At 44.4% G+C, this 27598-nt stretch overlaps 1 protein-coding gene across 1 annotated transcript in view; it reads right to left on the bottom strand.

Annotated features, from left to right (window-relative positions):
• LOC132909181 (lysine-specific histone demethylase 1A) overlaps positions 1 to 27598 on the bottom strand; it is a 101269-nt gene that overhangs the window by 5699 nt on the left and 67972 nt on the right. The gene's annotated exons all lie outside the window — the stretch shown is intronic.

Below are 27598 nucleotides of genomic sequence, written 5' to 3'. Positions count from 1 at the left end.
CGAGCGTGTATAATATCATCGTATCATATCGTAATACTAAAATATACGTAAAGGATGTTAATCTCATATCCCGATACTTTGAATTCTTTTTTCCTCGACGCATGAAGGAAGAAACACAAGGAGATCTTTCCTGAATATTGAACAGCTCGAACATGTTCGACTCGTGGTATTCCTCTAAGAAAGATGGTATTTATATATCGTAGACGAGAACGACTTCTAACCAGCTACGAAATCTTCCAATTACTTTGAACGATGCAGCCCACCTGAAACTACGGATTCTGCATAACCTCGGAACCGAATTTCGATACACGAAATCTCGAAGCTCGCAATTATCGAAACGGATTACAAAACGAGCGAGTAGATAGCGTGTACTTTTCGGTCCGTGTTTCGAATTCGCGTGGTTCGCGCAAAGGTGGGCCGCGCGAGCGAGGTTGAAATTCCGCGGGCCGATGTCACCGGATACGATAAAGGCTCCATTACCAGTTAATTGGATATTTCGCATTAGCGCGGCCAAATCAGGACACCTGACGCGGTCCTAAATTCTCGTAAGCACATTGGAACCCCGTAACATCCGCTGCGCATGTACTAATAATGATACACAGGCGTCTCCACTTAGGGAGGTTAATTATGTTGATGGCCAGCAGCGTGCTAACAAGCGCCTCTCTCTGCTCTATCGGCAGAGACCATCCCGGAGAAATTTAAATTTACGCGACACCCGATATACCCCTATAATAGTATCAAACAATCGTTTCTCGATTATTATTTGTCCGCGATAATTCAGCAATCGAATCACATCTTCGTTCCCATAATTCCATTTGTACAGAACATTTGTAAAAATTAGACTGAAAATTCTAAAGCACGAAGCATGAAATACGCATTGACATATCTTGCAAGCTCAAAACTAATGATATTTTGGCCCACGTTTGTTAAAGCCTCGTTGCTTATTTCGATGAATACTATGAGTTGCTTAAAAGCCATATGGATTATGTTCATAGATGGAAAAGGGAAGAGAAGCGTGTCAAATATTGCCATCTATCTTTATAGATTTATTTTTATAGAATTTCCTTGGGACTTACGCTTATATAAGTCACTTTCTTCCAATAAATTTAGGAAAGTAACTATGCTTCATTTCTTTAAGTAGTTCGATGCTAATCAAGTATAATGAAATTGAGTAATTTGCTAAAGATTACAGTCGATCAGACTGGCTGATATCTTCCTGAGGTTTAAACTCAATTTTTTGAAACATCCTATACGCGTGTATAAAAGCTGTACAATTTTTCGAGATAAAATCGGTGAGAAGAATTTTCCATTATTCCCTTTCTTGTTGTTCCCGTTCGTGTGAATGTGACTGGACCTGATCCCATCGAAAAATTTATCGTCGCGTCGAACGACAGTCGCCTCGTCGTTTCGTTAATTCGACCGATTTAAATTCGACGTCGTCCCATTCACGGTGCCGTTTCTCCGTGGTCTCCTGGTTCTGCGGGGAAGCTAACAGAACCAGGACGAATCGAATTGGAAAAGAACGCGTCGCGCGGCCACGCGGTCCATGCCGATATCCGGTTGCGCGCGATTATTTGCGACGACGAAAACGCTCGTACGGTTGGATTCGTTATTACTTTAATTGGAATCCATTTGACTGGCGGCTACACCGGTGCCACGGGTAGACACCCGCTCGTGTCTGGCGTCGATTACAGAAACCCTTTCTAATAAGCGAGGGAATATTCAACAGCCAGCGAAGGGAACGCGGTCCGGTGCTACCAAAATTATGGTAAGTCGATCTCGACTCTCTCTTTCTCCTTCTCCATGCTGCCATCCTCATCCTGTTTCCTTTCGTTTCCCTTGTTTCGTTCTCTCTGTCTCCCGTTGGAATTGGAAATTAATTCCTTGCAATGAGGCAGCCGGTTCCGAGTCGATGAAAATTATCCGTGGAGAACGAACTTGATCCGGTTTCGGTTCTCTTCGTTTTCATTTATATCCTCCTCCTTTTTTCCCCATTTCGGAACTTTCCATTCGTTTGTTCGCAGTTATCCCGCACTGGCAATATTTTTACTTTGAAGAAATTTAATTAATTCCTGATCGTAGATATTTTTATGAGTGGATGAAATTATTGCTCTTTATGGGAACGTTTTCACGGCTACGATTAATCCCTGTGCAACCAAAGCACCACTCGATATTTTATCTCGATGAGCTTAAGTTTAATAGATTACTTTCAAAATTCGTTCATTATTTCACGATGCATTTTTATATCCTCGTAATCAGAGGAATATGTTTCATGCAGTAGCTTTCTAACATTTCGCGTAATATCCATGTTTCATACCAAATGTTTCCTTTGTAAAATAATTCTACGTTTATGAAAGATTTTAATCCCGATTGATCGTCCATTCTATTGCATCATATACGTAGCATATTGTGCTTACATTACCTCCTAGTGATCATAAAAATCTGTTATCTTATATTTGTGACAAACTCCTAATGTATCCAATTATAGAATTTCATGTTCATAATCCAGGCATTAAAAGTACTAAGAAATGGAGAAACAAAATGTATTAGATACATTTTACACGTCCAAATTTCAGAATGGTATGTAAAACGATTATTTTACTGGATCACTTTAGAAGATATTAGCAATCTGTAGAATCCATTAATTAACAATGAACGGAGCTCGGTGTATTATTTACGTGCGCATATCTGGCTTCTGGGATGGCTCGATTTCCACGGGTTTCCTAAAATAACATCGAGACGGGAAACGCATGTACCTCCATTATTGTTTGCTACTGTAACTCCGAATGCTCGTTCGGATGTTTACTTTCGGGCGGAACAAGCGTTTTGCTCGCCAGTAACGCAGACCGCACGCTGTCTTCCATCAGAGAATCATCTCTGAAAAATCTGGCAAACAAAAAACAAGCCGGAAGCCCATTCAATCCGGTCCCATTGCCGTTTTTCCGGCTTTCGTTCGTGAACAAACCCGCTGAATTTTTCAGCAGGCCGCGGACCAACTCTATTCTCGGCGAATGAAAAATTTGTACGTTGCATTTCCGTTCGCCTGGAACGTCTGCTCGCAACCGAGCTTTCGATTCACTCGAAAGACACGCTTCCGCCATTGATACAGTTACAAGAAAAAGCCCTTTAATTCCGATTTAACCTAGACCCGAGGAAACAGCATTCGATAAAGGCAGATAGATGAAGTGTTAAATATTCAGTTCAATTATTCAGTGGATATCCGATGCGTTTATACAATTTAATAATTTTACGAATATAACTGGAGACGTGGAACCCTGCATTAATAAACACCGGAATAATAAAATCAGAATTTCAAGATAATTTCGATATTATCCTCCCTTTTATCGAAACTTTCAGTAGTTTGTTGTAACTCTTTTGATGGGATAGTTAAAGAGCCACTAAGAAAGTTTTAAAGGAGAGGAAAAACTGCTACTAAATTAATTATTCTTCCAAGTAAGAAAAATTCGCCGTTAAAGCGGCATGTTCCGGTGAACGGGGTCCTCCAACGCAAGAGGCCCGCGGTTCCACCGGAACCGTCCCGGTGCTGACGAACGCAAATATTTAACGAAGAATTTATCAGCATGTCGGTGGCCGTAGCGACGTGACGCGGAACGATCCGTGAAGGGAGAAAAGGCCGCCTCTCCTCTCGTTGTATCTTCGCCGCATCGAAGACGGCCCGCACTCTCGTGCTGCTCCGTGCTACCCTCTCCCGTCTTGTCTTCCGTTTGATCTTTGCTCGCAGTATTTTTTGACGGCGAGTCGAACAATTTGTATGCCGCGCTGCTTTTCAATTTACATTTAAATTGGTTGCTTATGGCGTTCTGTCGTCTCGACAGGAGTCGAAGTGCAGCCGGGAGCGTAACAGCGAGGGACGCGCCTCGAGAACAGAGTGAAACGAGGACGAAACGCGCGTACCGTGTAACCAGGATAGAGATGGACGAACAAGGAGAGGGGAAAACAGGTGGAGAGAAGGGACGCGCAGCGTCGTCCTGGTCGAACAGTCAAATACTGAAACGGCCTCGAGAGAAACAGAGACTGGCAGAACTGTGCGGCGCGCCGCGCGAGTTCATCGCACCGAAGCAAAGCCGTGCGCCGCGTGTTTTTGCGCGCCACGTGAACGCATGCAGTTCGGGAACAGGACATATGAAATCGGGAAGAGGGTAGCTGCGGTTAGGAAACGTGCCCGCACACACGTCACCCAGCAGTACGTTTCTCGAGTACCGATCTAGCGAATTTGAATCTCGTCGATTTGAATCGAAATCGAGCGTGCCGTGATTCCGAGCTGCTTCCACTAAGCAGATTTACGAAAACTCTTCGTGAATAGGAGAAAAGGAAAGCGACAGATGCGCGGTAAAAAGAGCGATTTCCTCTTCTCTTCGCCGATGGTATAAATATTACTGATTCTATCTTTGTATTCTAATTTCTATGACGTTTTATCGATTGTGACAAATTTTATGACGAAATTTAGAACGTTTGTTCTAGTAAGAACATTTATTTACTCGCAATTGTTAATAACACAAACATAATATTTGCACACAACAAAACAACATAGTAATATTTTCTAATCTATTTGTAAAAACGACACAACATAGTAGTGCCAATTAGAATCAGTTTCCCTACAAATATACGCGAATTACACCCCCGAAAGATCAAAGATACGATCTAAAAGAACAGCAAAAGGACAAGTATGTTAATGAAATGGAAAGAAACAGACCTTGGCATAAAAATTCAGTAACTTATCCCGTGGAATTTACACGCACAAATGAAACATCCAATAGGCGTTTCTGAAAAAATTCAGCATTCTAGCCGGCGAGTCGTGGGCGATAGAAATACAGAGGGATGCTTTCCTTGCGCAGCCATTCGTTGCGTCAACATTTGGCATAGCGAGTCTCGAAGCACACACGCGATAGAGAGAAAGTCTCATTTGCCTCGTCGGGTAAACATTGATTTTCGGAAATCGCCAGAATCGCGGCCGTGTGAGTCTTCCAGGTGAACTTCAACCCTTCAGCCCTTGCGGCCTGGGTCTTCGCCGAACTCCGTTTCGACACGAGCAAATATTTAATAAATAAATAGTCCCGACAAGTAAGGCTACCACGGATGCGTGCGACCAACGCGGGAAGAAGCTGATTGACCTTTGACGACGCGACTTTGCCAGACTCGATCGTCCAACGAATCGTTTGCGCCATATCGATCGTGGTCCGTTTGATGGAGATTAGGCGAAGTCTCTGAGGATCTTTGAAGCAGGGAGGTTAGCTTTTAGGGTGGTTAGATTTCAGTTGGCTTCTTTAAGCCATCAACTTCCTTCCAGCGATTCTGGGAAACTCGTAGTTTGCGGTCATTTTCATTGTGTAGAATACTATCGTGGAGAATTATTAAAAATTATTTCTCAAATATTTTAGGCTCTTTTATTTTATTTATCAATTAGTAATATTGGAGAATCGTACAAGTCGTAAATTAAAAAATTTCCTTCTGCGATCTAACGTGGATTAAAAATAAGCAAACGAGCTTCCCTACTCAATATTTAAATTGTATTTATCGGGAGAGCAAGAGAGATATAGGCTTCTCATATTCAAAAGTGCAAAAGTATATTACTACGAATTTATTTCGTGTTGATTTTCATTCGTTTACTCAAATTATTGGGAAGTGTAGCAGCCACGTCGGTTGGTAAAATTTACTTGGAAAATTTTCGACAGAATTTATTAGAACTAGGTAAAATTTAATATTATCTAACTCGTAACGTGTAACTTGGAAAATTTCACGAACGATATTATTTCAATCGTGCAAGAATACATTGAAAATATATCGTAAATATAACGTTAGGTGATACGTTTCCAACAGTTTCTCGAAGCAACTTCTTCGAATCTCTGAATCTCCGCTGAATCCGACACTGTTATTAGCGACCCAGTCCTGAAAGGGCATGTACTCTGATCTATGGCCATTTGTTAGGAACTCGCCGTTGTAAAAACAGACCTATTGAAACAAAACGGAAAATGGGGAAAGCTTGCACCCGTAAAGGTGCACGTGAATTGCAACAGCCTGTCGTTCCATTGTCGGAAGATTAAATATTCCCGTGTTTGCCACGCGACACAGAGAGTTGCTCGTGAATACCGGTGGAAATTAGTATACACGGGCGTGGCAGGGCGTCGCGCAATTCCGCCAGGAGCTGCTCGTTACGCTGGCGTAGCGTGGTTAACAAGGACGGCTACGTTCTCGAACCACCTGGCAATCGAAAATGAACTCCGATTCGCTTAACGCTCGTGCAAACAAACACCGCCTTATTTCCCGGCAACGCGGTTCGGATTAAACGGCACAGCGCTTTGTGTTGACGGATAAACAGAGGAAATGGGGATAAATTAACGATTAGCAGTGCTATCAGTCCAAGTGAGAAAATAATAGAACAGAGGAGAGAATAATTTTCGTGAATTGAAACTACGGGGATAACATGCATGCCGTATTGTATTGCAATTGAAATAACTAGCACGATGTTTGATATGATTATGACAACGCGGGGATAAATAATTCGGACCACTAAAAGTAAAGATCGAATAGAACCAGTTTTTCAGGGCCATTTCGAGATCATTAAAGATCGTTTAACTTTTATTGAAGGTCGTTCAAAAACTGTGACAAGGTCGTTGCAAGGTTGCCGGTGTCATTCACGGTCTGTAATCCATCTGTGATATCGAGTGTTTCAGAAAACACGAACGTTTCATGGATAATTAAAATTATTAAACGTTCAAGTTTTTATTGACGTACTCAAACGTCGCAAAAACACACGCGTTTTCTCGATATCGCGTTCAATGTGTTGGGTTACGTAAAATAAACACTTTTACGTAATTTTCGTCAAAATGTATAATACGACAAACAGGTTTCAATTCGAGTATCGATCCAGTTATATATATAACTATATAATATATAAAATATATAATATAATATAAAATATATATATATATTATATCTTTAAAGCGAGAAAAAAGTCGTGAAAACCATCTCGATGGCCCAATATCAAGACTACAATAAAAGAGAAGCCACGTTATAGCGTTGGCCGGAAATGAAACGTTCTAGCGAAGGACGTAAGGGCAAAGGGGTAAACGGCGAGATTGTAAAACGTCCGAAGAGACGATTCGAGGATCGTGGAAGAGAGCTGGAAAGTGTCTTACGAAGACAAAAGAGAATCACAGGCTCTCTCCTCTACCCCAGTTGGAAATGAATCGCGTCGGACGAGGATGGCCGGCTCGCGAAAAATAAACGTTATCTCCGGCGTCGTTTCGGCGTTCTCGTTTTCTGGCGTGCCGGTTATCTCCGCTTGTCCCGGTCGCATCGGTGAATTTAGCATCGGCAGCGTTCCGTATAATTTGTTCAGATTGCGATAAAGTTAATTGGAGGCTGGCACGGAATTTATGATCGGCCTGGCCCCGAACACCGGCGACCGTCCGCGACCGCCGGAATGCGAGATTCCTAGATCGCGCTAGTAAGTAACGCTCCGCGGAGAAAAGATCGATATCGTACCGGCGATTTATTACGATTGTCACACATTCTGTGCAAATGAGCTTGTACCCGATGCGCTTTACCGCCAGCCTTCGCAAGAATCAGGGAAATTCTTCGCCTAGGGGAGTCGATTTTTTTTTTTAAGAAAGATTAATAAACCGTGGATAGGAACTTTGTACAGCTCCTGCGTGTGTTTGATGGCGGTAATTAATGGTAATAATTACGAATGGTGAGATTCGTTAGCGCGTCAGTCGAGGCATCCACGAAGCGACATCTATGAGCGAATGACTGAACTACGTTTTAATGGTCGGTAAAACAGGAAGATCGATAGATCTAATAGAGTGCGCATTACGAACTTACGCGTTTGAAAAGCATCTGTTAGCCACGCAATGAAGAAAATGAATGTTAGTTAGCTTTACATTTCTTAATAATGGAAACTTATTGTTAGAACTAGGAAGTGGAATCGTAGCTATAATTACAAAATTATATGGTATTGTTGAATGGTATGTGAAAATTTAATTTAAATGAGTCAATTTAATTCAAATGTGGCACACGTTTCAGACATTCCTATCGTTCACCTAAAACTAAAGCATGCTAATTCGACTTTAATTAACCGAACAAACAGCATTCCTATCCGAAGAAGTGCTCATTGAGTAGATTGAACAACCGAAAACTTCCCACGCGATTCCCGTACAGTACGAACGAGCGATTCGAGTAGCCGATTTAATATACAGAAAGCTAATCGAACTATCGAACGTGTTGTAGCAAGCGAGCAGTGCATGCTCCTCATTCCGGCAGTGCTCGTACCATTCCAAATTTTCCAGAAACCATAACGCTAAGCCCGTGTTGGAATCGATTTTAAATAGGAAGCGATATACACACATACATAGAGAGAGAACAAAGGTAGCCGCAAACGAGGTTGCTCGCAACTTCAATCTGCCCGCTAATAATTATAATTAAACCACGTCGAACGAACGAGCTCGTTCTTTCATTCATTCGGTACTGCGTAGAATTAGCCGATCGTTCGTTCGATGGCGAGCAATTGCGAGTCGATTACGCGTGCAAAACCGTGAGATCAGGGCGACGGAAGAAAGCGGAGAGGGTAGAAAACTGGGAGGAAGGAAGAGGGACGTAAAAGAGGTTCAGCGAGCAGTAAGAAGATATTTGAATACGACTATATACCGCGAGTAAATCGTATCGTCCGCAAACGAGCAGCGTGCTACACAAGAAATGCATTTGCCGGATGTCGGCGGTGGGGAGCATGGGCCCCTCCCCGCGGCACCCGAGGGCACCAGGGCGCACGCCGAAAGGGGTACGGCTAGCGATGGGTATTCAAGGACCCTGAAGCTTTCCGAACAATTTTGCTCTCACGCAACGTTACTCGAATTTGGAACATTGGAATTTTGTACAACTCCTGAGAAGGCAGCTGCTACGATATCATGTTAAGGATATTTCTAAATTTCTTCATCTCGTACATTCATAACTCAGAATCAGAAGATTTAGAAGACACATCAAGATTAAGTACATAAACCAAAGATTTTCTTTCTAGAAAGAACTCTCGTTACAAACATTCGAGTCCACGATTGTTATCCTATTTTTTGCAACGACTAAAATCGTGCCAGTCCACGAACTTGTTATTTCTATGCAAATGATAATAATTCTCGTGGGACTTAGAAAATACATACCTCTAAGAACAACATGGAGAGATCAGAAACGATTTCGTCAAATTTCAAGATAATAGAAGACAGAACGTTGAGGCCATCGCTAGGCACGACGTTCGTGGTCTCGCCGGTAAGGCCCACGGAAAGTCCCCGTTCTCTTGCCCGTGGTCCAGCGCAGAGCAAAGGGGCGCTATCGCGAGCGAGCTATCTCCCACCACCCGTACCAGTTGCGCCGTAATATATAGGCCGTATCTCAGGCCCGCAAATTGCCTTTTTAAACACAACAAGACAGCCGTGCCCCCTTTCAATTTACGCAGGGCCCTTTTTCGCGTGCGCACACCATTCCGTTTCCCTTTGGCCCTCCCTTCCTCTCTCCTTCCTCCTCCGCACACTCCTTCCATCAACGTTTCGTCTTTTCTCTTCTCCGCTCTATGCGATATGCTCTATCCTCTCACCCGCCTTTGCTTCTTCCTCGTTATTCCTTTTTCTGTGCACGACGGAGTTGCCTTCGACCAATCGACGATTCCTCGCTATTATATCCAATTACACGTACGCGAGATTCTTCGAAAAAGCACCGGCTGTATATTACACGGTGTAATTAGAAGCGTGGTAATCCAGCCTCGCGACAGCTCGCTTGGCTACCGTGGTGTTAGATCAATCGCCTCTCCTCACAAAGTATTGCAAAGGGCGGAGAGTAAACTTGTAAAGAGTTTCGTAAAAGTGGTTTACAACTTTTACAAGCAAGAGGGATTATAGTGACTGGTAAAGCACGTCTGCGAACACGGAGGAAAATACCACGTAATTTTTCTTCGAGTATCTTATTAAAACCGTTCCGCTGCGGTAATAACGAAATAGTTAGCGTGGCGCGACGGTTAAACGAGAATAATTGTGGAACGAACCGCGACAGTCGGGCTTCGCTTTTCTCCGCGTATTTTTCTCCATTTCAATCTTATCCCTGCGTGCGTGCCAGAGGGAACCTCGTCCGCCTCGGGCCAGGAAAACGATCGTCCTTTCGGCCGAGAAATTGCTTTCCCGTGAAACGATTATGAATCGAGCGGAGAAGAATCTCTCTGCTGAAATGGAACGTTACAAAGAAACTTGGGTATCGGGAGGATCGTGATTTTTCCGCGAGTTAATTTGCCGATGCAAGGGTCTTCGCACAAATTACGGTTCTGTGAATATTCTCGATATCGAAATATCCTTGAATCGAAAAATACATCTCGAGTTCGTTCGACGCATGATTTATCACCGTGTCATGGACACTGGAATTCGTGTCCGACCGAAAGTTTTGCAACCATTTCTCCGCTCGGCCGTGAGTCATAAACCGGGTCAGCTGCTCTAAGACACAGCAATGATAATGATAGGTGTCTCAACCTGTTTGATAATGGAAGCAGGAGAGCACGCGTTCCTTTCCGAGATACGATTCCGCGATATGCAAATCTCTTAATAATCTCGAGTTTCATCGGTTTCTGGTGCACAGAGCGCTAGAACGCGCGTTGCTCCGAGTAACCGTTAGCGAAAATTTCAGTAAACATCTAGAATAAGAAATAACTGCTTACTAACCGTGTATGCATTTCCTTTATTCGATTTAATAAAAAAACACATTTTAACTTACGTACAGCTTACGTAAGATCACAGGAAAAGGATACTCTAGAATATTCTTTCAAGGAGTTGTTTAAATGTGGAACAAAGATAATTCCACTTTCTAAATGTTGGAAATAAAACCGTAGGAAATTAGTTAATCGATGGACGGTAGAGACGGGGAAGAAAGAGAGAAAAGAGGGGACGAGCCACAGTTTCCATAACAGGACGAGGGAAAATAAGATATTATAAAGGATTCCAGCGTGGAATTTTGCTGCAGTCTACCTACCGCCTTCAGCGGTAAATGCTACAAAGTGAAAAAAGTTGAGATAAGCGGCGAAAGAAAGATCTCGACCGCTCGAAAGCGAGTAACAAAACTCGGCGGAAGACGAAGAGGGACAAAGTATGGACGGTGGAAAAATATGAAAAAAGGAGAAGAGGAAAAAAGAGGGGTGGATCAGAGGGACGGAGAGGGTTGCGGCTTTTAATCGGCGTAATAAGACGTCAAGGACACGGTCTACGCACCGGGTTACCGGAAGAAAAATTCGTTCGTCGGCCGGCAGTTAAGCGATCGCGCGCCCGTTTCGCTCGACAAGATTGTCGATTTATGTTTACATACTCGTTTTACGTGAGATCTCGATAATTAGAGTGCTTACCTATACGTGCACGCGAACGGTGGTGGTTCACGAGCGCACAGCTTTTTCAAGTATATCCAACAACCTATACCATGTGTATACGTGTATAAGCGTGTGAACGCATGTGGAACCACCTCGAACCGGGACGACGGCTATGGGATGATGCCATGGGAGGATTTAAAAAATGGAAGAACGCGGCGGGCTGCGGCGAACGTTTTAAACGAGGCCCGATTAATCCCTCCGGGGGGAAGAACGCGGCCTGAAATTGGCGTATAGTCTTCAGCGCGTTATCTTCGATCGTAAAGCATCGTCATCTTACGGCCCCGATACACTTCCAACGGTTGCTTATTCATCCCGTTCACGAGTCAATATAATCCGTCAGAATCCCTTGGGTACCACCCCATTTCGTTCGAACAGTATCGCCAATATATTTCTATCGTTTCGTAACATTTTTTTCCTTTTCGTTTCCTTCATCTTCCTGGAATTTCCAAGGTTCCGCTCTTCTTTGTCCCTGTCTTGCAAGACTTTCGATGCTCATCGAGAGATACGATCGTCCGCGTGACCGGATCTTGGACCACGTGGGTAGGGAGTAATGTAAATATTAATGGGGTGGGAAAGGATAGTTGGTACGTATGTTAGTGTGCAAAGGAGAGAGGGAGAGAGAGAGAGAGAATATCCGGATGATTTACAACGTGGCATTGCGCCTCCGTGAACCGTATCGCATATTTGCTATAGTAATAACTCGGCCTGGTTTAAGCGCGTTTTGATGGTCCGTGTTATATACGATTCGACCGATGGATGTAAAACGTTCCTGCGCCGATATAGGATTCGTTTCGAAGAATGGAGCTCCACCTTTCTTCGTTTCTTCCGGTAACCCCTGGCGGTAGGCAACGCAGCGGGCGTCGGAGGAAGAATGTGAGAAGCGAGAAGGTGTAAGGGTCGCCACGGCTCATGTTCAACCCTCCCTCGAAAAATACTGGTTCGCTTCTGATTATACGGCCTTTTTGACACGTACGACGCTCGTAAGCTCGCAGCAGGCTTTCCATACATCTCCGTGTGTTCTATTATATCGCGAGTGTTCAACAAACAAGAATTATTTCCACCTCTATTTTCCAAAATTAAACTTTAAAAGGGAGATTTTTCGATAACCTATCAAACAACGAAGATCAATCGTAAAAATTCAGGAAGATTGAAAAGTTTGGAAATGATCCGAAACGCTGGGAGGCCAGGTTCGTTGTCGAGCGATCGAAGTGACAAACGTTTAACTAGAATCGCATACAGTTTGCTAGACAAATAGTTCGACGCGGGCAGCGTAAAATAACCAATCGATCAGGAATCGAACCGTCGGTCATCGAAAGGCCTGACTTTACCTCGTGGCACACGTGTTCTCAATTACTCGTCACACGACGTTACAGTTCGCAGCCGTGTTTCGCGTTTCCGCCCGGAAAAAAACGTTGAACCGTGATAACGGAGCCACCGTTCCCTCTTGTGGCGGCCATTAAACGCGAAGAGGGCGTGGAACCGGCTGAAACTCTTCTTCCTACGGCAACCTCTAAAATTATGGCTTAAACAAAGCGTTCGGACCGCGGAAAGACAGTCACGGCGAATAACGAGTTACGAAACGAGACGAAGAGGAAATCGACTTTGCCCGTGTGACTAAAGAGAGGTCGCTTGTTCCCTGTGGCTGAAAGTAGTCTACGCGCAGCGACTCGACGCGACCGTGGTTTGGCATAGCGTGGCGGGTTCCGCGTAATTGAGTCAAAATTATTTTCAAGCGACCGGGGCCGCGGTCATTACAGCGATTTGGTCGAATCGAGGGCGGTCCGACAGGCCGAACTTTCCGGGTGGCAACTTTTTCTGCTTTGATGATCACTGTCAGTGAGCAAAAGGCCGCTTACGGAGCCTCGCGCGCTCTCACCTCGCGCGTCGCTCCATCAATCTCTCGTAAGCCAGCGTGCCGTTTTTACCGGCTGAAATTTATTACGCCGTGGCCCACGCTCTCCCGACCGGCAATGTGCACCGACGTTTCGCAGTTGTGTGTCTCCTCATCGATGCGCGGCCAGTCTTGCGGGACAACCACCCCGCGTCCTCTCCTCGAGGGAGGTGCCCCTGGTGCGTGGTCAGTTTCTTTGATAAAATGCTGGATGAAGACTCAAACATTCGAGGATTAGCGTGCTTCCTGGATTATAATTGTGTGGGGAGCATGCAGTTTCTTTTGGATTTTGCGGACGAGAGAGAATGATGACTGCCTTTTGTTCCTATAAGCTACCCTTTAGAATTTGCAAATCGAATTATTACGAATTGAAAGGAAATTCAATTAAGAAAATAATATTCTACAGCAGGATTTAAAACAGCTGTCACATGTTATACTATGCTGAATAACGTATGAGAAATTTCATTATTCCATGACGCCCATTCGAATATCTTTCACGAAGCAGAATGTATTTGCAATTGAATGAGCAATTGGAGATGTCACCGATCTTCCGCTTGTTCGCGTAGGAAGTAGAAATTTGATAGGGTAGCGTCGATTGGGGTCCATCACGAAACGGGCCACGATACCAAACTACTCGGAGCTCTGTGGACACGAGCAGATGCGTATCGGTCCTACGTAAATACGGAGAAGGATCGATAAGATCGGAAGACGATCGTTATGGGGTCGAAAATTTATAGGGACTCGTCGGTTGGATGAATTCGCGGGATTATCGGGGCCGATTGAGATCGTCGGTGGTAATGCGCGCCTTTAAACCGTCGTAAATGACCGTGGTCGCGGGTAATGGCGCGTTGTTCCGTCGATTTTTCGACGTAACGTACACTTTCCCGAATCGAGGCGGGCGATTCGCCGATCGATCCCGTGTTTGTCCAGCGCATTGAATCGAATAACACGCCGCGGCGCGAAAACAATTGAAACGCCGTTCGTATCGTGTTCCACAGTGAAAGATGGAAAGAGAAAACAGGGATGATTCGCGTTTGAAATCGTTGCCAGCGATACGCGATAACGCGAGAGAGCGTGATTACGTCTCTGTTGATAATAGAGTGGGCGCAAAGAGAGGCGGTTTCGTTTCCACTCTATCACTGTGTTTTCGCGAGGAATTAACGTCTGTTTGCCCGTGAATGCAGACACTCGTTCCCGCGCCACGATGGAACAACGTTGCACACCAATGGAGGTAGAGGTTATTGATATTAGGATACAAACTGCGCTCTTACATTTACGTCTTCGGGCTATTCCGACTTTATAAATCTCCAACCCACACATGGACGTTCTAAGAATCCTCCAAAGATTAAGGAGATAATATTTTACAACATTGTACATCCTCTGATATCCCTCGATGTGACTCAATCGAGTTATTACTTCATACCGAGGAAAAATCCGAGAAATCTCGTATGAATTCCATTTCGATTGTCTCGTGTTATTTAGTTTCGTAAAAAAGAAGAACAAACGAAGACTACAGCAGCCTATTACAGTTGGAAAAGGAACTTGGTCTCGATTGACGCACACCGGTGTATCTGTCACTAGGAGCTTGTAAGGTATCGACCGTTACAAGCGCTCATGGAATTCCCCTAGCCCGATGGCGGGCGCGCGAGCATTACGTGCACGCGAATAGCTGCACGAGCCGCGTGTTCGCGAATTACGAGCGACGCGGAACGGCCGACGGCAACGACAACGACGATTCTTTAATAAACCGTTAGCCCGTGTGGTGGCAGCGGAGAGACGGGAGTCGCGCGTAACGGCCAACCATTTCAACGGATAAAAAGGGGTTACACTATACGTTAATATATCAGGTTATCTTCGATCGGCCTTTATAACGATACACCCGGTCTCCGTCGAGCTTAACTCTTAACAAGCGGCTCGGATTTTTCTGTCAGTTAATGGCGACTTTCTCCTGTTTATTGTGCGCACGATCGTATCTCGTTCGAGAATTAATTAGTGTCAGCCTCTTTAAAAGGTCTGCGCAATTCTCACGAAATGCGCAAATCCGCACGAGAGCGGATTCCGCGCGAGAACGATTCTCGTTCGCTCTCTGTTTCTCACTTCGGCTGCATTCCAATTCCGTCTTTGTTTCGGGCTAGCTCGTTTAGAAAGTCCACTCGGTCGCCGACGCTGCAAGATGAGCCGGTGTGAGAGAATAAAATGACCTTTCTCGTTTGATCTGCTCCGATATCGGAGAGCCCATTCCGTCCCCGTTCCGCGATTCTAAAATTATCTAGCCCGACCTCTTGCCGACTTTGGGCGAACCCTTGAACTTTCCTTCGTGCGCTATTGAAATCGTGAGCATTTTCTCGAACGACATTCCTAGACTGGATTAACCGGAGAATCGTTCCGATGGTTTCTTGTTCGAAAGCTTCGAAAACCTTGGAATCTATGGGATCGATGCACGATCGATCGATACCAGGTGTTTTCACAGCTTCGCGATAAACCGAAGATTCGGCTTACCGTTGTAGAGGATTCCATGGTACTTTTTCTTCTCCAAATTTTATTAGTAGCGACATTTTCTACATTTCGTGACAGTCTGCGGTATCTGAAGGATTTTAACGCATGCTACAGTACCGATTTTTACATGAAAATTATACAAGAAATGAACTACATAAACAAAGGCTTCATATATACGTATCTATCAGATAAATTACAATCTTAGCACAGTTGGAGGCTTTCTTCGGAAACAATAAAAAGTCCAAGTTGATAAAAAAGAAAGAGAAGATCCAAGAGATGTACAGCCAAGGACAGTTGCTAAACAGAGATTCCATCAATTAATACAACATTCAACATCGTCGCAAATCACGACACTCGTTATTCCAGCCACCCATCCTCTTTCACCCCTATAAAGGCAAAGAATAGTTATCCTTTAATCGAATCCTTCGATAGTGTTCCTTCCGCGTAAAACAGCCCCTGTCTAGTATCCGAGTCTTTCGCAGCATCGTCAATAACCTGGAATTGGCCATATTCTCTCCTCGAATGGGGTCCTTTACTATAGAATCTCCTAGAGAAGCACCGGGGTAACGAACGACGACGACGACCGAGGGAGTTAGGACGCGCGAAACGCTCGAGTCTCAGCTTGGAAAAAATACAATTTAAGAAAGAAGGATAGCTACGTGTGTATGTATGTGTGTGCGCGTGTATTGAACGAATGTTAGGTGGAAAGCACGCCACGAAGCCAGGCCAGAAGGCAAGAGGCAAGGAGCGCGGTAAAGTGGAGGCGACGCTTGAGCTTGGAAGATGGCTCTCACGTAGCGCACTTAGAGAGCCACCGAGGCGGTCCGCCGTCAATAATTCCCACATGTAATGAGGCGGCCTGTTGTTCGCGGGCGGACAATAACGCCCATAATTCACTGTCCACGCTCGCCAGAAACTTATCCCCCTGTTTTCCGTGGAATCGCCGTTGCTCCCGGGCGCCCACCAAGTCCGCCGATAAGCCACCACTGTGCCTCGACTTTAATCAAATTAGTCGCTACCAGAAGCTCTCGTTAAAGCATCGTGGCTGGTGGAATTATTCGATACCAGTGGGACGGGTATTCCGAAGAAGGGAAATTATGGAGCAGCCTGATCTGCTCTGAAGATTGAGTGAACCGTGAGCAAAACTGTCTGGTGTTTTCTTTGATAATTTAGGGATTCACACGTGGTACGCGTTAACATGGTCACTTCCCAAATTGGTATTCTGACGTCTGAGTAAAACAGTTGGTCCGTGCAGTTGATCAAGCCATTGGTTGAGAGTGAAACATATGTTGATTCAATTAGTTAGGTAATTTAGATAGTGCGACTAATGCACCTGTCGCGTGTAGGTCTCTATGCCTTTTGAAAAAGAAAAATGAACCAAGTGGTGGGTACAGTGTTGAGACACACACTGTTGAAATAAAGACATTGTTGATGAAAGAGAAGTGGAATTCCATATTTCAGTGACAGCAAATATCTTAAATACAGTAGAACTACCAAAGCGTTAACCTCTTGCCTTAACCCCTATTTAGTCTTGTTCAAATATTCAGCGAACATAAATTGCATATATAATATTGCAATTGCATTTCTCTAGCATTTCAGACATGTTACTACAACGAATAGTTAAAAGTCGCAATGCAAGGGGTTGATAAAGAAAAACTCCGAGAAATACACCTCTGCAGTACGAATAATTCTCAGAAACATCGTAATTAAATATAAATAAAAGATAATTATTTTATAATGAATACTTCGATCCTTGATAAATCTGTGAAAAATTCTGCAACTTGCATAGACGATATTGCTTAGGTCCCTTGCATCAGCAACCGGTCCAAGTCTCCCATTCCAAAGTCGGGAATACCGTGATTCGTTAAGTTCTTGAGAGACTTGACATCGCAAACGGTTTGGCCGTAATGACACGACCGGCCTGACCACTTCGACTTGACCAAGACCTGATGCGAGTATGTGCCCGGAAACGTTTGCCCTCGTGATTGCTGCCCGGAGAATGAGTTTACGGTAGACAACGACGCGACGTCTTGAATCCGAGAATCTGTTCGATTTTCTATTAGCGTTGACTTAAGGAGTCGCCACTAGACTTACCGCTAGCCTGGTTTTTTATTTTCTAGTCGATTTCCCGATTGATTTCTATTTCTAACGGTGTTCCCAGTACTGTTACCAAAATATTAAATGCATCTTCCGGGTTCCATTAGTCGAATCGGATACAAATTGAAGCGATACGAGTCAAGTGATCCAATCGCAAGAGTGGAGAGACTTATCGTTCGCCTATCATCAGAACCACGTGTTCCTTGCATGAGTGATACATCTAATAACATCGATGGATCATTCATCAGGCGTCTGTACCTATAACTTCTACTCTATTCGGCAAATCACGATCAGATCCACTTGTACTGCTTTATTCAAAGCTTCTAAATCGTATCTGTTGAATTCTAATCATTTGTAAATTAACGATTGTGATCTATAAAAGCGAAGGATTACTAAATAATGGATCGATGCCAACCCTCCTATATTCTTTGGCTCGTCCACGACCGAATTGTATTTTTCTATGGGTAGAAAATTCCTTACGTTGAAGTAACGTATACAGGAGCTACCGATACGCGTGATTTCTCGCCTCAATTTTGCGCTAGAGATTCCCTTCAAACTGAAAAAATCCTTTTCCCGGTTGAAAGGAAATTTTCTAAGGTTGAAACATAAAATATTCAAGGGTCGCGGGAGCTTAAACTGAGTTTATACGGAAGTGAACATACAAAAAGGATATACTGGATAGCCTGAATAACGACTATACGAATTTCTTTACTACCGCACAGTGGTTGACTGTGCTTTCTACCACGCCACGGTACACGTCTCTCACCGTATTTCAACATTGTCAAATTTTCGCAGACAAATTTTCCATACATCCTTTGCGTCAACGAGCGAAGAAAAGAAATCTCCGTATTTTGCTTGCGCAAAATCATACAGAGAATGTTTGATCAAATAGCGAAACGATCGAGGCAGAGCCAACCCTTAATCATTGCTAGCAGCACGGCTTCGACGTGGCGCGAGTAAATCAGGATCCAACGTTGAAACGGTCTAAGGTGGACGTGGACGAGGAGAGGATCTCGAAGCCACGAACTTCTCGACGTAGCCGCGGGCGCGAAATTCCAGGACCGTGGGCACGGAACGAAGTGGAGAGGAAGAAGGCTTAGACGTAATGGCCGTTCGGCTCGGTAGGTGAATTCGATCGCTCGCGAGCTAAGCACGCGCGCGAACTGGCTGGCGGGGAGCTATGGATGAGGGAGAGACGCGACGAAACGAGGACTCAAGAGTGTGGAACCGGGGGACCTGTTAAAAATACAAATAACGTACAGAAATTACTTTTGTCCCGCTACGCCGCGAAGATTTACGGCGGGGCAACAAGCTTACATTGGCGTAGGACTCGGAGACATAAATCAAACAGAACTTATGAGAGGCCATTCATTAATATTAATAAGCCGTATGTATCTGTCGGGGCATAACGATACGATAGTTGCCCGATCGATACCTAGAGAGATTTTTCACCGCGTTGATGAGAAACGATGATTCGAAACGAGCCGCGTTCGCCAACTCGAAACGTCCAACAGCCAACAAGAACGTTTGGAGAACCGCTTGGAAACGAAAAGGAGAAATATCGTGAATTGGTCAAGACACTAATGCTTCAGCGACTATCATCGTTGTAATTAACGTCGTTAAGAATAATCAAATAAGACTAAACTTGTGTTGGGTCGGCTCTTATTCAGATGAAATCTCAACAGTCAATTGGAGAACGTTTGTAGGCCTACTTACGAACGAAAAGAAGAAACACGAGAGATATCACAAACTGGTCAAGACACTGATCTTTCAATGGTCATCGTCGTTGTAATTATAGTTGTTGGAATGGCCAAAGAGGACCAAACTTGTGTTGGATTGGCTATTATTTAGACACACAGGTGCGTGCGACATATTTGGCGCGACGATAATTACACCGGTGCCCCGGACAAAGCGACTCGCCATCAAACAAGACGGATTTTGATTAATTCATTTACTTATCCCTGGCATTGTAGCAGGGTGATGTATTACAGGAGAAAGAGCGAGGCTGACGCGGTCTGTCTCGAGCCGGAACGGTTGCTCTCGCGCTTTTAACGTCGCCACGGCTATACATATTCATACGCGTTCCTCTTTTTCCGTTGGTGCGCGCGACCGTGCTCGCGATAATAAATGTTTCATCGGCTGGAGGGAATAAAAAATGGAGCCGATTCGCTTTGGACCAGAGGCCGAGGGAACCTGTGCTATTGTTTATTGAAATTGCGGTGTCAGGAAGGTACTAATGGCCGTGGATCAATGAAACGTCCGGGCGATCGATCATTGACCTCTGGAATCACCTGAGAGGTGTTTAAGGCATAAAGAACAGGTGATGATGGTCGATCGTTTTTGGAAACGTGTCCTAATGATTTTCAGAACGCCTCGTTAAATATCCTTTCAAACAACATTACCGAAAATAATAAAAAGGGACGGCAAGAAACGGCGTTAAAAATTATTGAAAGAAGAAAGTGCGGTTTCGTAATTGAGCGTGCAAAATTCAAATTTATCCTCACCGTAAGCATTAACTTTTGAAAAACGTTTATACGTTGATCATACGTTCTATTAAAATTAAAAATTTTTCAGAATACGAAAAATTTACTGGAATTCCGAGTGGCTCAATTATCAGGGAATCTTTACGGAAAGCTAAGAAGTTTCATGAAATTGATCGATCTGATTTCCGAGTAGTTCGATTATTGCAGAACAAAAATAAGCGAATTGCGATTTACTCAACTGATATTATGAAACACGTTGTCATCTACAGATCCACAACCTCGATAAGCAATATTCGAAGTTATCTCCTTCCAATCTTACAATCTTCTCGTGAGAACGTCATATCTAACGAAGACTATTGAACGAGCAACGAATTGCAGGTGGATAAAGACACACGTGAGTGATTACAAATTCAAATCCCACAGTGAATCGTAGGAAAAAAAGATCGATAAACAGGGTGGATAAGAGGAAGGGTAAAAGGGAAGTGTGATAAAAAGGGAGCACGGAGACATAGATGGTAGCAGAGACAAATGATGTCTAATAGGGAAGAGAAGGGCCGCGAGGGAATTTGGCGTGCCGGTTGATGCCTATCAGTCAGACGTTTAATTAATAACAACACTCGCCTCGGCTGTTATCTCCTGCCGATGTGCGTAATAGTTTACGCCCACCCCGATCGGAAGGCCGTCTTCTCGGATCAACCAAGGTCCCCCGGTGCTGATTCATTTCGATTAATCACGAGCTTCGTCTGTGCGCCGCTGGAAAACTTCACGTGTGAAGCCATCGGGAGCCTAGCCACCTTCCAATCGTTTTTTATTCATCGGCACAGGGGCAGGTACGTTCGAGGGTGCTTTTTGAATCGAACTCCAGCGGGGTTTCTTTGTGGGAAGGGTGAAATAGGAGGATTATATGTTTTTTAATATTCTCTTTGATGTCGACTCAATGTGTTCTGTAAAAGATAATATCAAAAGTTCTGCAATTATTGTCTTATTTGTACTTTGTGAACTCTGCGTTACCCTGGATAACGAATACTCGAACGAAATTGCTGAAATGCTGTAAATGTCAGATGTCTTCTGTTACTACACAATTTTTACAAAGATTATTTGTTCGTTTTCTGAAAAATGAAACGCTGACTTTCACAACGATAAATTAAAAACATTGTGCAACTTTGATATTAAGAAATTTTCAGAAAAAATGTAATTAACCGGTTCAATTATGGAATATTAAAATTGTTGTCTTTCAAATCCTACCATCGATAAAAGAAGATTAAAATCTAAGTGAATGTGCATGTAGGTAGACACAAAGATCCATATTCTCTGAACACTAATATTTCTTTTCATCGCCGATGCGATCCTCCACGAGATACAGACAATTACGGAGCCAGGAACACGTGTGGTCCGTTAGATAATCTAAAAGTCGGTCCACGAAAAGCTCAGCGTCTCTCCTAAAAGATACAACACCCACCGTTCGTTATTGGAATATTCGAGGCTTCCGTTAATGGAAAATATTATAATTAACCAGTTCTTTACGTCGGATTCAGTGTAGAACGGTTAATTTATTCTCCGTGCTAGAGAAGCCGATCTATAGATCACCGATTCCGGACCGCGCGTTATAACGAAGAAATTCCAAGATTAAGAGGCGCCGCTGGTGTATATGCTCGCGCAGGCTGCGAGCGAAGCCGAGCCACAAGCCAGCCAACAAGCCATGCTGGAGAACAAACGTGAAGATTACATCATAGATTAAGTCACACTATAAATTCTGGCCGGGACGCGGGCGATAATGAGCTCCGAACGATACATCAGCGTCGCCGAAAACGCAAAATTAATGTAGTTCATCGCGCATTCCGTCGTTAGGCATAAATCCTTCAATAGGTCGCGCTGACTCGATCGAGAAGTGGAAAGAGAGAGATCGAGAGATTCGGTTGGAAAGATCGATGGAGACAAGAGGAGAAACGCGAGGATACGTACGTGGGCGAGAGGAGGACGAAGTCCGAAGTCGTCGACGGGCAAAGGACACGGCAGGAGGAGGGAAAGACGAACGATCATCGTGAGAGGGAGGAAGAGGAAGACGAGGATGAAACGCAGAAACGGAGGTGAAAGAAGAGGAAGACGTCGCTCGTCCGAAGAAAAACGGAACCCCAGTAACGTGTGCCACCTCGAGCGAAGAGTTCATCGTGGAACGGTAATGATTAAGCGGCTGATTAATTTCAGATTAGCGGCCATGAGACCGTACACGCGAACGATCATAATGGAGTGTCCGCCGCGATTACAACTCGCTCTATTACGTTGATTAATCGGATACAACTCATATACATATGTATGACATCCAGCGTGCGCTGCTCGCTCCATTCATTCCGTATTCACTGCTCTTCGTACACACGATCGACCATTTGAACAACCTTTCATCTTTCTCTTCTATCGTTATACACATAATATATTCCGTGGATCGAATTTTTCTAGCGAGCGGTGTCTCTCGTGTTTCTGGATGGACACGATAAATCGTGAAGATAATCGATCGTACGGCAATACTACACGCTTTCACCGATCTCGTTGCTTCACGATTTTGTCTCTCGAGATCGAGAAAGTTCTCATATATATGAATTTCTTTTTCATCGGGGAGAGGGAAAGAGAGAAAGAGTGAGAGTACGTGTTTCCGCTAAACGAACTGGGCGGTTCGAGACGAGAGGTTTCGATATCGTAAACGGAACGAGATTATCTGGAGAAAAATGTCACGGTTCCCTGGGAGCATGGAGAAACCGACGAGCAGCCGTAAATTCGTTCGTCGAACCACTGGAGGCGTTGCACCGTGCTCCTGTATCGCGTTCCGCGTTTATATGTAAATGCAGCCTCACGCTGGCCGACTTAATGGTAATACTGTATTGCGGTATTGCGCGTAAAATGTTGCAAACGCCGGCTTAAGATTCTCCAATTGCCAAAATTATTGACACTCTCGGCATGGCGCCGGATTCATTAAGCCACTCGAGTAACGAGTCGAGATCTCGTGGTGAGCAACTCGTAACCACATGTCGGAAAACAGTCCTTCAACCCTGCGATTTAAAAACAATTTATGTTCTTCGAATCGAGAGATTGTTAGTTAAAAATATTAAATGTCAGCTAATTTATGTTATACGAGTCTTATTACTCACTTACGCAGCTCTGAAAATAAACATCAAAGTTTCCGGCTCTCTTTCTTTTTTGCTAACGTTATTCAAAAACTTCGCGTACGATCGAATATTATTTGCCATAGATATATATATTATACGTGGTAGGATACCGCTATTAATAGCAAACAAATTAAATTACACTAAATTGTATTGCAAAAACGATAATTTGAATATCCTGAGACACAAGAAGATATGGACCAAACGCGAAACGATCCTCCTTTGCTTCTTGCTATCATCATCGATAGATTAAACGTCGTTCCGATTGGTCGATCAACAATCGCGTCAGCTTTGAGGGAACTGGATGAACCGTTTGTCCGTCGTTTAGCAATTCACAGTGAAAAAGGAAAGAGACGCGGACTGGTACTGCCTCTAGCCATGCACATTCGATCTCTAGAACCTCTAATTATTGACCGAGACTACTGCGTATTGAGCGCAACGCGCTTGTTTCTAAAACTCCGTTATCTTACGCCATATACGAATTCCTTTTTCCATGATTATCGAACAACTATCCAACGAGTGTCTGTAATTAAGTATTCTACACGAGGGGAACTACAGAAACGCGTGATCGACACCATCAAAAAGTTAACCGAGCCAGAGAATATATATCCAGATTTAATGTTTTCTTACGTTCGTGGATCAAATGGAATTCACAATGAATTGAAGAATATAGAACGCGAAGTATTCACGCATTTATGAATTAACAGTAGAATTTTCACACGCAGCGACGAGGGTGTAAGTAGGAAAATGAGTTACTTCGAAATTCAACTAATTACGTTATAAAACATATTAGCTGCTTAGTTCCTAGCTATCACTTCCAAATGAAAAAGAACTGAAATTTTGTTATTCTCTTTGTAACATCTCTGTCTTTTCTTTTTCTCTATTCACTTAAAGATATTTATCCATTATTTAGTAACAGCTGGCAACATACATAGAGCATTCTCTCTCTGCTATCGCCAAGAAGAATTTGGAAAAATAAAGCCGACAAGTGAAATCGACACCTTCTAAGATCTCACTGTGAAACCACGTTAATAACCATTCCCTCGAAAGCAAAAGCACGCGGTCCAATGACTTGTGCACGATGTTGTATACGATTGCAAAAGGTTGATGGGCTTTGAACTTTAGTCTCCTCCTAACTATACGTAATTAAAACGGTCCGTCGTCGGTCGGATAGGCCATCGACTTCAGACACCATGAAACATCGTCGTTAAACGATCGCGGAGTCCGTAAATCGCGGCGAACCGGACGCGGATGGTTCTTGCAGCACCGGGTCCTGGTCGCCGTTGCCATGTGGGTCGGATCGAGGCAAAGTAAGAATGCTCCCTATCGAAAAGGGGAGAATATAGATGGAATGGAAGTGCAAGAAAACGAGGCATAAAGAGAGGGGGACAGAGAACGAGTATACGAAAGTAAGAAAAGAGAGAAAGAGAGAAGGATAGGGTTATACATATAGAGGAGGATTGGTTAGAGCCACGCACCGGTTGCATCAATGCTCGTATACAGAAGAAACGGTGGTGGTGGTAACGCGAGTCAGGGCACAGCATACTGGTGACTGCAATGGTGACGACGGTGTTGGTTAGTTGTCGGCGTTCATGGCGATGGTGGTGGTGAACCGTGCAATAGTAACGACGCTGGCGGCGCTCGTGGTGGACGGGTACGGTCAGCTTATAGCGAGCATAGTGGGTATAGTAGTCGTTTCTGAGCGTCTGGCCGCCGGTATCCGACCGGAGGGCTCGAGTAATGTGGACTCGAGCCATATTAGGATGGCTGCACCGTGCCGTTTCCTGCCAGTATCCGATGTTATCCGATGCATATTGAGAATCCCGCGACTGCCAATGTGGAGCGATCGAGTCAATATGATCCCACGTTAAACCCTATTCGGTCTTGGCCTGCGCCCGCCTCTATATCCTTGGGAAATGTATTCCTTTGTGGGGAACGGAAAGCGCGCCACCGATCGCCACCGCGTGTACCGATGGTAGAGGTACTCCGCCACCGGCCACGGCCGCGGCTAATTCGACGATAACATTCATAAAGTCGTTTATCAGCCATTGTTTTTGCGGCGCCGGTACTACAAGGTAATGGTTTTTAGTGAGTAAGAGCGGCGTTATCGCGGCGAATACCGCCGGAAGAATGTTGGCGAGTAATTGTGCAGAATAAAACGCTAGTACGGAGTAAATCGTGCGGATCGATGCCTCGCTAACGAGGACAACCTGGTGAATTTGGATCAGGGCTTTTTTCTTCTAAGGAAAGTGCAGTTTGAATGTGAGCAATTGATAAGGCCTTTGTTGCGCCGGAATATAATTTCGATATCTCCATCTATTGTTCTGTATTCCATTTTAAATCTAGAACAATACCTTGATCTTTGATCTATAAAAATTCTTGCAATTTTTAACCATTTATCCTGCTACGTGCTTTGAAAATCAAATACATACAACGAAGACACGCTGTATTTGCGTCGAAGTAAAAGCAGTAATAGCAGTTTCAAGGCAGCAACGCTTCGGAAAAGTCACAAGGCAAGAGAAGATAACCATGACTTTCTAAAATCAATTTTTTAAAGAAAGAAGGTAGAAGGGAATCAGAACGTCCGAACCAGAAGGCGGCCAGGTTTCTGTCAACAATCATTTCGCCCCGTCGCGTCGATCCGTTCGCGGCCGGGCTGCGAGTCAATTTACATTACACACACCGATTCCATCTATCGATCTTACAATGTCTTCGGAGCCGGAGTCCCATTCGTCAGCGCTGTCCGCGCGCTGATTATTCCCCGTACGTTTCTCTTTGCTCCTTTTTTTCCGCCTCCCCGAGAGCCAAAGTGGCCACTCGTACTTGAGCGTGTGCACGCTGCATCGCAAGTAGCCGGAGCAAGCGATTCGATTGCTGTCGCGTGTCTCGATAATAAAGGCTAACGCGTGTCGTAATCGGCCGATACCGGGGTGAAGCGCGGCTGTGGATCTAAGATTTCATTCGAAAACAACTCGGAACGAGGAGAAAATTTTCCACAATCATCGTAAAGATCAAGAACACCTGGATAGAAACGCGATCAACGCAAATAAAATCGAAAAATTCCTATGAAGATTTAGGAAACGGTCGGGACTTCCTAAATATACGAAGATAGATACAGGAAGATCACGTCAGAAGGTAATGGCGAAAATTCCAAGCACGTGTACGGAAAAAGACGAAGAAAGCTGGTAGAAGATTCGAAAAACGCAAACGTATCCCGCGGAGCGCGCGAAAAACAAATTGAAAGGCGCGCAGAGAACAAGAAGAGGATGAACGAGTCTCGACTCGTGAAGCGAAGATCAGAAAAGGACGACGTAACCTCTTCGTCTAGAAATGAAAGACGGAACGAACCGAAAGAAGAGGAGGAGCTGTCAAAGCCTCCCACGTGACGCGTACCGATACATACATGCCAGGAAGTCGACATATTTTAAAGGCAGAGCCACGCTTGCTAATAAGATCGCGTTTTACGACACCTCGTTAGAGGTGAAAAGATTTACAGACGGCTTGGTGTTGGTGCACCCCCGACGCACAGAATGGTAGATGGCTCTTCTCTGTCTCGTTTTCTTTCCCTCGTTCGACGTCGTCGCGCGGGTACGTATAATATCTACGCGTACAACAGAGGAATATGAAGAGCGGCTATGAAGTTTTATGAGAAAGAATGACAAGAAAAGAAGCCGGGTAGAGCTTGGACCAATATAGGAGCGGCGAGCTACGGGACGTACGGGCGCAGTACAGGCTTTGTTCCTTCGACAATGAGCGTCTGGCTGTGTGTCCTTCGAATATTAGGCCCGTATACGCGGTGGCTTGGCTCGCTGATGAAGCCGTGATATCGCTGATAAAAGTCCAATGATCGATAGTACGTGGCTAGACGAGCCATTGCAAGAGATACAGGTTGAACGAGGAAGAACGACTTTCGAAACGTCGTTCCTATGAAGGTGCATCAGGCTTTAGAAAACTTTCCTTACTTTCTGCTCGACCAAAGCGAGATTCCTGTAGAGGAATACGCGCTGCGCCGGTTCCTCGTGGTTTCCGCGAATCGACGCCGTGTTTGCGAAGGTTTTTGTTTTTTCGATTA

Source organism: Bombus pascuorum, chromosome 7 (assembly GCF_905332965.1).
Source record: "Bombus pascuorum chromosome 7, iyBomPasc1.1, whole genome shotgun sequence".
NCBI classification, from domain to species: Eukaryota; Metazoa; Arthropoda; class Insecta; order Hymenoptera; family Apidae; genus Bombus; species Bombus pascuorum.
Note: the sequence above shows the minus strand (reverse complement) of the source record. Positions and strands in the feature narration are given on the sequence as shown.